The sequence below is a fragment of the Etheostoma cragini genome, chromosome 10, assembly GCF_013103735.1.
Source record: "Etheostoma cragini isolate CJK2018 chromosome 10, CSU_Ecrag_1.0, whole genome shotgun sequence".
NCBI classification, from domain to species: Eukaryota; Metazoa; Chordata; class Actinopteri; order Perciformes; family Percidae; genus Etheostoma; species Etheostoma cragini.
The window spans coordinates 7033348-7044257 of NC_048416.1; the positions used below are offsets into that span (position 1 = coordinate 7033348).

The 10910-nt window shown below is 49.6% G+C and overlaps 1 long non-coding RNA gene across 1 annotated transcript; it reads left to right on the forward strand.

The window, feature by feature from the left end:
• Positions 1-8691: 8691 nt before the first annotated feature.
• Positions 8692-9179, forward strand: LOC117951418. The gene is made up of 2 exons (XR_004658183.1): positions 8692-8945; positions 9045-9179. It is a non-coding gene; the product is annotated as an uncharacterized LOC117951418 (long non-coding RNA).
• The last annotated feature ends 1731 nt before the right edge of the window (positions 9180-10910 follow it).

Genomic DNA, 10910 nt, shown 5'->3' on the forward strand with positions numbered 1-10910 from the left:
TCTGTTGACCACAAGAATAAACGCTGTGTTAATTCATCATGGAGTCAGTTGTCAGTTTATAGAAGGATTTCTCTAACAGTGGCTGTACAAACTTATTCAACAGCAACAGCCTCAGGGCCACCGCAGGCCACCTTGGTAAGCATGTTTTCCAAATCACGGAGCTAGCATTGTATTGTTGTCAAGGTAGTAGTAAATCTCTACTGGCTAGCTATCGTTAGCTAGTTTAGTTAAGTTAGCCTTGACAACAATCCAATGTGAGCTAAGTGTTTTGGAAAACATGCTTACCGAGGTGTCCTGCTGTGGCCCTGAGGCTTTTGCTGTCGCTGTTGAACAAGTTTGTACAGCCACCAGGATGGCTCTGACGATGTTCTCGGCTAACGCTGATTCGTTGGGAATTTCGCAGTTGGCATGGCCAACAGTACCGTTGCTGTTGAATAAGTTTGTACAGCCACAGGCACGGCTCTGCTGATGTTCTCGGCTAACGCTGCGAGAACCCAAGGTTGCCCCCGACAACCTTACCTTGTTGGGGTGGGCAGTGATAGGCTCTTGCTGACCTTAATCCAAGCGAACGTGACAGACCAGTCAAAGTGAGCCGGCGTTTAATTTGCATATTAGCTATATATTTAGATTCACCCGAAACATTTAAATTTAGATTTAACATTTAGGTTTAGATTTAACATTTAGATTTAGATTTAACATTTAGATTTAACATTTAGATTTAACATTTGGATTTAGATTTAAAATTTGGATTTAGATTTATATTTAGATTTAATATTTAGATTTAGATTTAGATTCAACATTTAGATTTAGATTTAACATTTAGATTTAGACTTAACATTTAGATTTAATATTTAGATTTAACATTTAGATTTAGATTTAACATTTAGATTTAATATTTAGATTTAACATTTAGATTCAACATTTAGATTTAGATTTAACCTTTAGATTTAGCATTTAGATTTAACATTTAGGTGTAACATTTAATATTTGGATTTAACTATTTAAAATATTTCCAAGTGGACAAATATTGTTGTAATTGTGCAAGAAAGTGACCTTCAAAATTTCACATTAGTTTTTTAAACATTATTTAAAGCTAAATGTTACAAAATGTTGCTTTTATTTTCAGCGTGAGCCGCTATACAAACGGCGCCCCATAACCACGGTTGTCAAAAACTCTTGCATGACTATTTAGGAAATGGCTTCCTTGACAGTTGCAATGATATGTGTATATGTGATAGTAGTTTAGCTTCATAATTCCAGCTAAAGCTAGACATCAATACCCACATTAAACATTGGTGTAAGATCTCCTTCTACTTACTCAAGAACTTTGCCAAACTACTTCTCACACTCTGCCTGTCAGTTGCTTGAAAAACTTGTCCAAGCCTTTGTCTCCTCAAGGCTGGACTACTGCAATGCTCTCCTCATTGGGACTCCTAGCAAGAGCTTTCAAAAACTATAAGCAGCTAGGATCCTAATGAAGCTTCAACAGTACACTGTTGGCCATTTATGTAATTTCTACAGTAAATATTACAACAATGTATTTTAGTTATGGACAGTCCTGTATTATTATTGTAACTGTCTGTACAAGCGGAGTTTTTACACTGGTTTTACAGCTACCGTGCTGCATCATGGGATCGCTGCGGTCTGAATTTTGAATTCATAGGCAGTTAGTTCTAATTGAACATTCTGGGACAAAGCAAACATCCAAGAAGAAGACAAAAGTAGAAGAAGCAAACATTCTGGGACAAAGGTAACTTAACGTTATGTAACTTACTGTTAGCCTAACATTTGTATTTTTATTTCATAGACATATCGCTATCAGTTCTTCTTATCTGAGTGGATGGTTTCTTCTGCTTTTGATTAGCTAGCTAACAGAAAGTCAGCTACACCCTTGTGGTTTAGCTAAATTAGAAATAGGGCACGAGCGGAAATAGGTGCTTTTACAATAAGATAGCTATGTTAGCTAACGTGTCTCTTCCAGGGCTGCCAACTCAGGGGGTTCAAGAGCACTCCTTGTCAGTGGAATTATCGAATTGTCTCAAACTGAAAACATTATTTTCACGAGTAGGTATGAGCTTGGAGTATCACAGACCCGTCCATCGCTTCGTGTCCACTCTCTCTATAAAGATAGAGGTGAGCGTGGAAAGCGTACCAGCTTCAGTTCATTTTAGTGGACTCGCTCTGCTGTGGGCAGTGACGCTTTCGCAGACCTCTGATAATGAGCAGCGTACAGCTACCTCTAAACTTTGTCAGAGACCAGAGACCCGAATGGACCTCTGTGTCTGTCAGACGGTTTGAGTGAGATACTACTATATCAGCAGAGGAATAACATTCACAGCAGACTATATTACAATCTACAAATCTCGGACAACAGAGATGAGAGGATTTTGTATTTTGAATGTGCACAAAGTTGTAAACATGAGCAGAAATCTGATCAAAAAACATCTGAGCTATACTATACAATAAGCTTTTTACCGCACTGCAACGTTGGGCCGCTATTGGGCTTCTCTAACCTTAGATAATAATAATTCATATAATGTTTTATTAATACTTTGAACTTGAACTTGGTTCACTTGCTCCGGTTTTATGTGAAAAGATTTTCATTGCACTCTTGACTTCTGAACGTCACGTCTGCCGCCTGTCAGTGCAAGTTAGCTGTTCATTTAAAAAGGTCGCTTGTATGTTTGCTATCTTCTTGTAACTTTTAAAGCCTATATCAAAAATAGATTTTTTTTATTACATTATCTTATATATTTCTATCTTGTTTTTTGTATGTTTCACTGTTTTTCTAATCATTTTCAGACAACCACCTCGTGTTATGAGGGTGAGCTCAACCAGCAGGCAACTAGCTTCACACATTAACAGTCCAAAATGTTTCTTTGCAAGTTTAGCTAGTGTGGAAGGGAATTTAATAGTTTGTGAGTTTACTCGGCACATTAAGTTGCATAGTAATGCGTATTACAGATATCAGTGTGGTGTGCTGAATGCTCCAGACAGTATGTTCAAATTCCTGTTCTTAAAGCTCACACGTACAGAGACCACAGAGCAGATGTCCCTTTGAGTAATAGTCAACCACATGTGACCTTCGTGCAGTAAGGTGTGAAACATCATCTTCACTAGTTTGTCACTTTAGGTCACATTTGCGTGAACGATTCCACATTGAATGCCCATTTAGACGATGTGATAGAAGGTTCTCTGTTTTGTCGAGTTTGGCATCCCATCTTTCTAAGAAGCACCACAATGACAGTGTTGAACATGTAGAAAACCTCTTTAATGTCGGAAGACCGTCTCGGGGTACGTATGTAACCCTTGTTCCCCGAGATAGGGGAACGAGACACTGCGTTGGTTACGACACTATGGGAACGCCTTTAGGCATGACAGGGCTGAATGCGAATGAAAACTACTCCAATCCTATTGGTCCTAGTGACAACGGTAGCATGTGACGGCATAACCGTAGGAGCATATAAGCACACCGGCACATAGCTCATTAGCTCTTTCTAAGAATCAAGGCACTCCAAGGCACCCGCGCCGAACCCCCACCTGCCCTAGTTTGCAAGCAACCTGTGGGTACGACTAGGAGGAGAGCACCCGGGTGCAGAGGGAAGGTCCAGACTATAGAACCTGAAGAAGGTACGAGGAGTGGCCCAGCCAGCTGCGTCACAAACCCCCTGGAGAGACGCTCCAGAGAGGAGAGCCGTGGAGGCCGCCATGCCCCTTGTGGAGTGAGCCCGTACAGCCACAGGTGAAGGCAAGCCGCGCACCTGATAGGCAAAGGAGATAGCCTGAATGATCCAGTTGCTCACAGTATGTTTGGAAGCGGGGAGCCCAGCCTTGGGGGACCCGAAACACACCAGCAACTGGTCTGTCTTCCTCCACTGGGAGGACCTCAGAGGGAAGATACTCATGGCTCTGACAGGGCAGAGCAAATGGAGCCTCCCGTCCTCCGCCGTCACATGAGGTTGAGGTTGAGGATGAAACGCCTGCAGTACCACAGGCCCCATGACAGTGGACTGCACCCTGGGAATGTAGCCCGGAACCGGAAGCAGGATGGCCCTCACATTACCCGGGGCAAACTCCAGGCATCGGGAAGCAACCGAAAGAGCCTGGAGATCCCCCACCCTCCTCAGAGATGTGATAGCAAGGAGGAAGGCCATCTTCAGGGTCAGGTACTTGGCCTCAGCCGACTCCAAGGGTTCGAAGGGGGCCTCAGCCAAAGCTTCGAGAACCACCGCCAGATCCCAGGGGGGAATCCTAGGGCGAGTCGCAGGTCTCATCCTTCGGGTCCCACGGAGGAACTGCACGACCAGGGGAAGCCTCCCCAGAGACCCATCCCTCGAAGGGGCGTGGAAAGCTGAAACGGCTGCCACGTATACCTTGAGGGTGGATGGGGAGAGGCCCGCAGAGAAGCGGTCCTGCAGAAACTCCAGCACCTGAACCACCGGGCAGGTAACAGGGTCCAGCATGCGTCCTCTGCACCATGTAGAGAAGACGTTCCACTTCAGGCCATACATCCTCCGTGTAGACGGGGCCCTGGAGCTAAGGAGAGTCTCGACCGCTCCTGCCGTCAGGCCCGCTTCCAGGTACTGGGCCCCCTCAAGGGCCAGACTCACAGCCGCCACAGGGCGGGGCAAGGGTGAAGAACCCGGCCTTCTCCCTGGGACAGCAGATCCCTCCTCAAAGGGACCTGCCATGGTGGACCGTCCAGGAGCGCCATCAGGTCCGAGAACCACATTCGGGTCGGCCAGAACGGCGCTACCAGAAGCAGGTGGATGCCCTCCCGACGGACCCTATCCAGGATCCCCGGGAGCAGAGCGACTGGGGGAAAAGCGTACAGACGCAGCCTTGGCCACTCCCGCACCATGGCGTCCAGCCCTAGCGGGGCCAGCGGCGTCTGAGAGAACCACAGAGGACAGTGCGAAGTCTCCCGAGAGGCAAACAAGTCCATGTCTATAGGTCCAAACCTTCCGCACAAGGACTCCACCACCTTGGGGTGGAGCCGCCATTCCCCGGGCCTCAGCCCCTGTCTTGACAGCAGGTCCGAACCCTGATTCTGAAGCCCAGGGATAAACATGGCTCTGAGAGAGAGCAGTGTCCGCTGGGACCACAGGAGGATCTGATGCGCCAGTCTGCAGAGAGGGCGCGAGCGCAGACCCCCCTGGTGATTCAGATAGGCCACAACTGCTGTAAAGTCAGACCTGACCAGCACGTGGTGACCCAGGAGTGCAGGCAGGAAGCTCCTCAGAGCCCGGAACATGGCCAGCATCTCGAGGCAATTGATGGGCCATGACGAGCAACGCTCTTGCCAAACACCCCTCGCAGAGCGGTCGTCCATGACCGCGCCCCACCCGGTGAGGGAAGCGTCTGTCGAAACGATTACACGGCGACAGGGTGCCCCCAGCGCGGGTCCTTGGGCCAGGAACCAAGGCTTCTTCCACACCGATAGGGCACGAAGACATTTGTGCGCCATCCGTATCAGGCGGAACGGGTTTCCCCTCGGGGAGAACCCCTTGGATTTCAGCCACCACTGCAGGGCCCTCACGTGCAGAAGACCAGAAGGTATCACGCTGGAAGCAGCTGCCATGAGGCCAAACACCCTCTGGAAGTGTTTCACTGTGATGGCGCGGCACAGCCTCACACTCTTCACCGTGGCCAGAATGGACTCGACACGTGCCGGAGACAGACGTGCTAGCATTTTAAACGAGTCCCACACCACCCCTAAGAACACAGTCCTTTGGGCGGGTGCCAGCACACTCACTCCCGCGTTGAGCCTCAGCCCCAAACGAAGCAAGGAAGACATCTCGATGCCGAACCGCCAACTCCCGAGACCGAGCCAGGATAAGCCAGTCGTCGATGTAATTGAGGACCCGGATGCCCTGGAGCCGCAAAGGGGCCAGCGCCGCATCCATACACTTGGTGAAAGTACGAGGGGATAGTGCCAGGCCGGAGGGAAGAACCTGACATTGGTACGCCGGGCCCCCAAAGGTGAACCTCAGGAACTTCCTGTAAGAAGGACAAATGGAGACGTGGAAGTATGTGACCCTCAGATCCACGTGATAAACCAGTCCTCGGACCGGATGTGACACACGACGGCGAGGATGGTGAGCATCTTGGACCTAAGTCTCCTCAGAGACCGGTCAGAACCCGCAGATCCAGAATAGGGCGCAGGTCTCTGTCCTTCATGGGAACCAGGAAGCACCGGCTGAAGAAACCGGACCCACAGGCCGGCGGGGGAACGAGCTCCACCCCTTGGGGCTGGCAGAGCGGAGAAGGCTAGGGGGCGGCTAGCGCTTCCCGAGCGCCACGGCAGCGGGACAACAACGCAAGCGGCCACCCTGGAGGGGACCTCAGTCGGCCTCCGGGGGCTAAACACACAGTCAGGACCTCTGCGCCTTGCCCCTCCGCGAGTAGCTGACGTCAGGTCCGACCTGCCGGGGAGGGGTGCGCGGGAGCGCTGCCCTCCGTGCCGAGCTGCACGAGGGGGACCGCGAGAAGCCACACTCCGTCTCCGGTGCTGACGGTGGGTGGCCCATCTCCAGCAACAGGACCAGGCAGGCCAGCAAAACCGCCATGGTGTGCAGGCTCAGTCCAGCCTGGCCCGCCGCCATATACGCCTTCCCCACCAGCGAGGAAGACACGGTCCCGTTGGCAGCGCCAGCTGGCTGAAAGACGACGTCTGCTGGGGAGAGAGGTAACTCACCAGAATGTCTTCAACCCGCGGGATCGTTCCGTAGCCGCAGTCCCCGCCACATTGCCATACTCCAGAAGCTGGGGAGTAGAAAGCCACGCAATTAATCCCATGATTTATACAACTCACCGTGCAAATCCGGGAAAAAACGTCAAGGACCGGCGCGGGGGCACGGAGTGGCTCTGCAGGAAGCAATCATCCAGTCTGCCACCGGTGGCAAGCTCCCAGACAGCCTGTGGCCAATCCGGACCGCGTTTTGCCACAGCTCGTGACATCACAATCGGGCGCGGCGCTCTCCTGATGACGTTGGCCCGAAACCCGGAAATCCTCTCCCTCCTCCACGCTGCCAAGCACAACGAGCTCCTCAGAGCCAGAGTGCAACCGCTACGTTGTTCAGCGCCCCGAACAGAAGAAGCTGAGAGCCCGGCCCACGAACGGGGACCAGGGGAGTCGGAACCGGCAGACAAAGGACGAGACGGAGAAACAGCCGCCTCTGAAACCTCCAGCAGATCTCGCTGCGATCCACGTGACCGAAACCGCCAAACAGCTTCAGCAGCCGCGGGGCCCAAACCACGGGCAGAGCGTATCTGGCCGTCCGCGGAAAAGAGGGCCGTGCGGGACCTCAGTACACGCACGGGCAGGGCCTCCCAAAGGACACAAACAGCCCCCTCGAGAGCTGCCGTGGCGTGCGACAGGCCCAAACAAGCAACACACAGCTCATGAGAGTCTCCTACCGAGATGAAACGCCGGCAGGGAGACACACATCTCCGGAACTGGTTAACTGCTCGGACATACTGCAACTTCCAGGTGAGTAGGATACATGTAATTTTTCAAACAAAACATCAACCAACGTGCCTGCTGAATAGAAAAAAAGCTAATGAGCTATGTGCCGGTGTGCTTATATGCCCCTACGGTTATGCCGTCACATGCTACCGTTCTCACTAGGACCAATAGGATTGGAGTAGTTTTCATTCGCATTCAGCCCTGTCATGCCTAAAGGCGTTCCCATAGTGTCGAAAACCGAGGCAGTTCGAGTTCCCCTCGAAGGGGAACTACGGGTAGAAATATAACAAAGACTGGGAGAAAGAGAAAGGGGTAAAATAATGGATTCAACCCGTTGTGGGAAACAACTCAAAATCACTGTGAAAAAGTGCATATTTGATATCCGTATCAGTTTTCTATTGTTAAAAAGGGGGTTTAACTCCCTCCTGTGGTCATTGTCCTGAAGCTCAGGGGGAGAATATAAATAAACTACGGTGTGTACAGTTTACCATTCTGTCCACATTGATAAAAAAAGGACAATCTGTCCACCCACAAGAAGGTGATGAGCAGACTCTATTTCTTGAGGAAGCTGAGATCTTTCAACGTGTGCAGCAGGATGTTGGAGATGTTCTTCCAGTCTGTTGTGGCCAGCGCTCTGTTCTCCTCCGCCATCTGCTGGGGCAGCAGCATCGGAGCCAGCAATAAAAGCAGACTGAACAAACTGATCAGGAAGGCTGTCTCCCTGATCGGCTGCAAACAGGACACTTTTGAAGCTGTGGTGGAGAGGAGGTCACTGGACAAACTGTTATCTATCATGGATAACCCAGACCACCCTCTCCACCCCACACTGGTCCAACAGAGGAGCAGCTTCTCTAAGAGGCTCCGACAGCTTTGATGCCGCACGGACCGCTACAGAAAATCATTCATACCACAAGCAATAACACTTTTTAACATGTCATCTCTCGGTGCTAGATGAGACTTTTGGACACCACACTACTGCACTAATGCAACCTGCACATTTGGTTTATTTACATTAACATGTAGCATACATTTTTACATTTTAGCGTATTATTTAAGCTGTCGCATATTTCTGTTCCCCCATCCTGTACATATTCAAATATATTTTTCTTTTAACTTTATTCGTATTATTATTTCATGTATATTGAATGTATGTATATTTTTCCTAATATTTAATTTATATTTATATTTTGTGCTTTGTGACTGATTTTGCTGCTCTAACTGTCAGGCATCCCCCGCTCTGATCCTGTTGTCTGTCTGTATGTTTGTTTTCTCTGTCTGTGCATCATGGTTCCTGTTGCCATGCAACCTGGGGAGGTGTGGCCTCCTTCACTCATCACCTGTTCCTGCTCAGCCTAATCACCATCACCTGTTCCTGCTCAGCCTAATCACCAGCACCCACCTGTTTCTCATCATCATCACCACCAGCTCTTATACCGTGACCTGACATCCAGTCCCTGTCGGATCGTTAGTCTACCTAGTATGTGTTTGGCGCCTCATCTGACTTTTGCTGGTTGTTTGTTTGCTTCACGTCTGTATTCGTATTTGGTAACATCTGTCTCTCTGCCTGCACATCCAGTAATCCTGCTACGGACCATCAACACTCTACACCTCCGGATTGTCTTCACTCCCCTGCCGTCACAGCTTTTTCCTCTGCTTCACCTGGGTTGGTCATCTGGTTCACGGATTAGTTTCAACAAACTTTCATTGAGCTACTCCTTGTCTGCGTTTGGGTTATTCTGCCAGTCGGGTCTGACAGAACGATCCGACCACACAATGAACCCAGCAGACTTGGATACGGTGAAACAGGCAGTTTCACACCAGGGCGCTTTGTTGGGACAACACGGCGCGGCACTCCAGGATATAATGAATACGCTCCAGTCACTGGCTACAAACATTTCTGGTCTCCAGGACCAGCTTGCCAGTTTTTCCGCTTCGCCTGCACCCGTGTCTCACCGGAGAGATATGAAGGCAGTTTTGGGAAGTGTCGTTCGTTTTTAATGCTATGTGGACTCGTGTTTGAGCAACAGCCCCGATCATACGCTACCAACCGAGCTAAAGCGCATTGGAACGGGCTACCGCTGTGTGGGAGAGCGGCGAAGGGCTTGCTTTTTCTTATTCAGACTTTACAGCTGCATTAAGGAAACTTTTTGATCTACCGGTTCGTGGCAAGGATGCCGCGAATCGGCAGGTTTGGAGGACTTAATTTCCTTATCTGTTCGGGTGGATAACCGTCGTCTGGAGTGAGGGAGAGAGAGGGGACAGAGGAATTCCAATCTGTCACCCACACCTCGTCGGAGAAGAGATCATGAAGGGGCAGTTAGCTCCGAGGTTCCTGTTGTCCGTGCCTCAAGGAGAGAGGAGGGTTTTCTGGAGTCCGAACCTATGCAGATGGGTCGTCAGCGGTTGTCTGAGCAGGAGCGGCGTCGGAGGAAGGAGTCTGATAGCTGTCTGTACTGCAGACAATCCAACCATTACCTGGCATCCTGTCCTCGGCGGTCGGGAAACTATCGGGCTTGCTAGATGTGGGGAGTATTCTGGCGAGTCACACTTCTGGTTCTCCCCACCCTCAACTTCGAGCACCTTTTCACGCCACGTTGATTTTTAAAGGTCAACCTATTGAGGTACAGGTGCTTATTGACTCTGGAGCGGATGATTGTTTTATGGATTCCAGACTAGTGGATCAGCTGGGACTTTCTAAAATAACATTACCCAAAGTCATGGAATCTACCACTTTGGATGGACGACTGATTAACCGCATCACTGCCAGGACCGAACCTGTTCAGATGTTACTATCTGGTAATCACTCGGAGGAACTCTCCTTCTACGTGATGCCCTCTCCTCTCATACCTTTAGTCCTGGGTTTTCCTTGGTTGACAAAACATAATCCTGCTATCAACTGGGGTTCTAGCAAGATAGTTAGTTGGAGCACATGGTGTCATGCTAATTGTCTGAAGTCTGCTGTTTCTCAGTCCGTTTCTCCCAAGAGGTTGCAGCCGGGGCCGCCTGATCTATCACAAGTTCCACAGGAATATCATGTGGTTCGAGACGTATTCAGTAAGGCCCGAGCATTATCCTTGCCTCCACACCAACCTTATGATATGGCCATTGAACTGCTGAAGAACATCTCTTACCCGAAGAGACCGCTGTACAACATCTCAAGACCTGAACGGGAGGCTATGGAAACCTACATTAAGGACTCCTTGGATGCTGGAATAATCCGTCCTTCTTCCTCGCCTCTGGGAACCGGATTCTTCTTTGTGGGTAAGAAGGATGGATCTCTGAGACCCTGCATTGACTATCGTGGGCTTAATGACATAACCATTACAAATGAGTATCCTCTGCCCTTAATGGATTCTGCTTTTGATTCTCTGCAAGGCTCTGTGATTTTTACTAAGCTTGACCTTCGGAACGTGTATCATCTGGTACGGATCAGGGAGGGTGA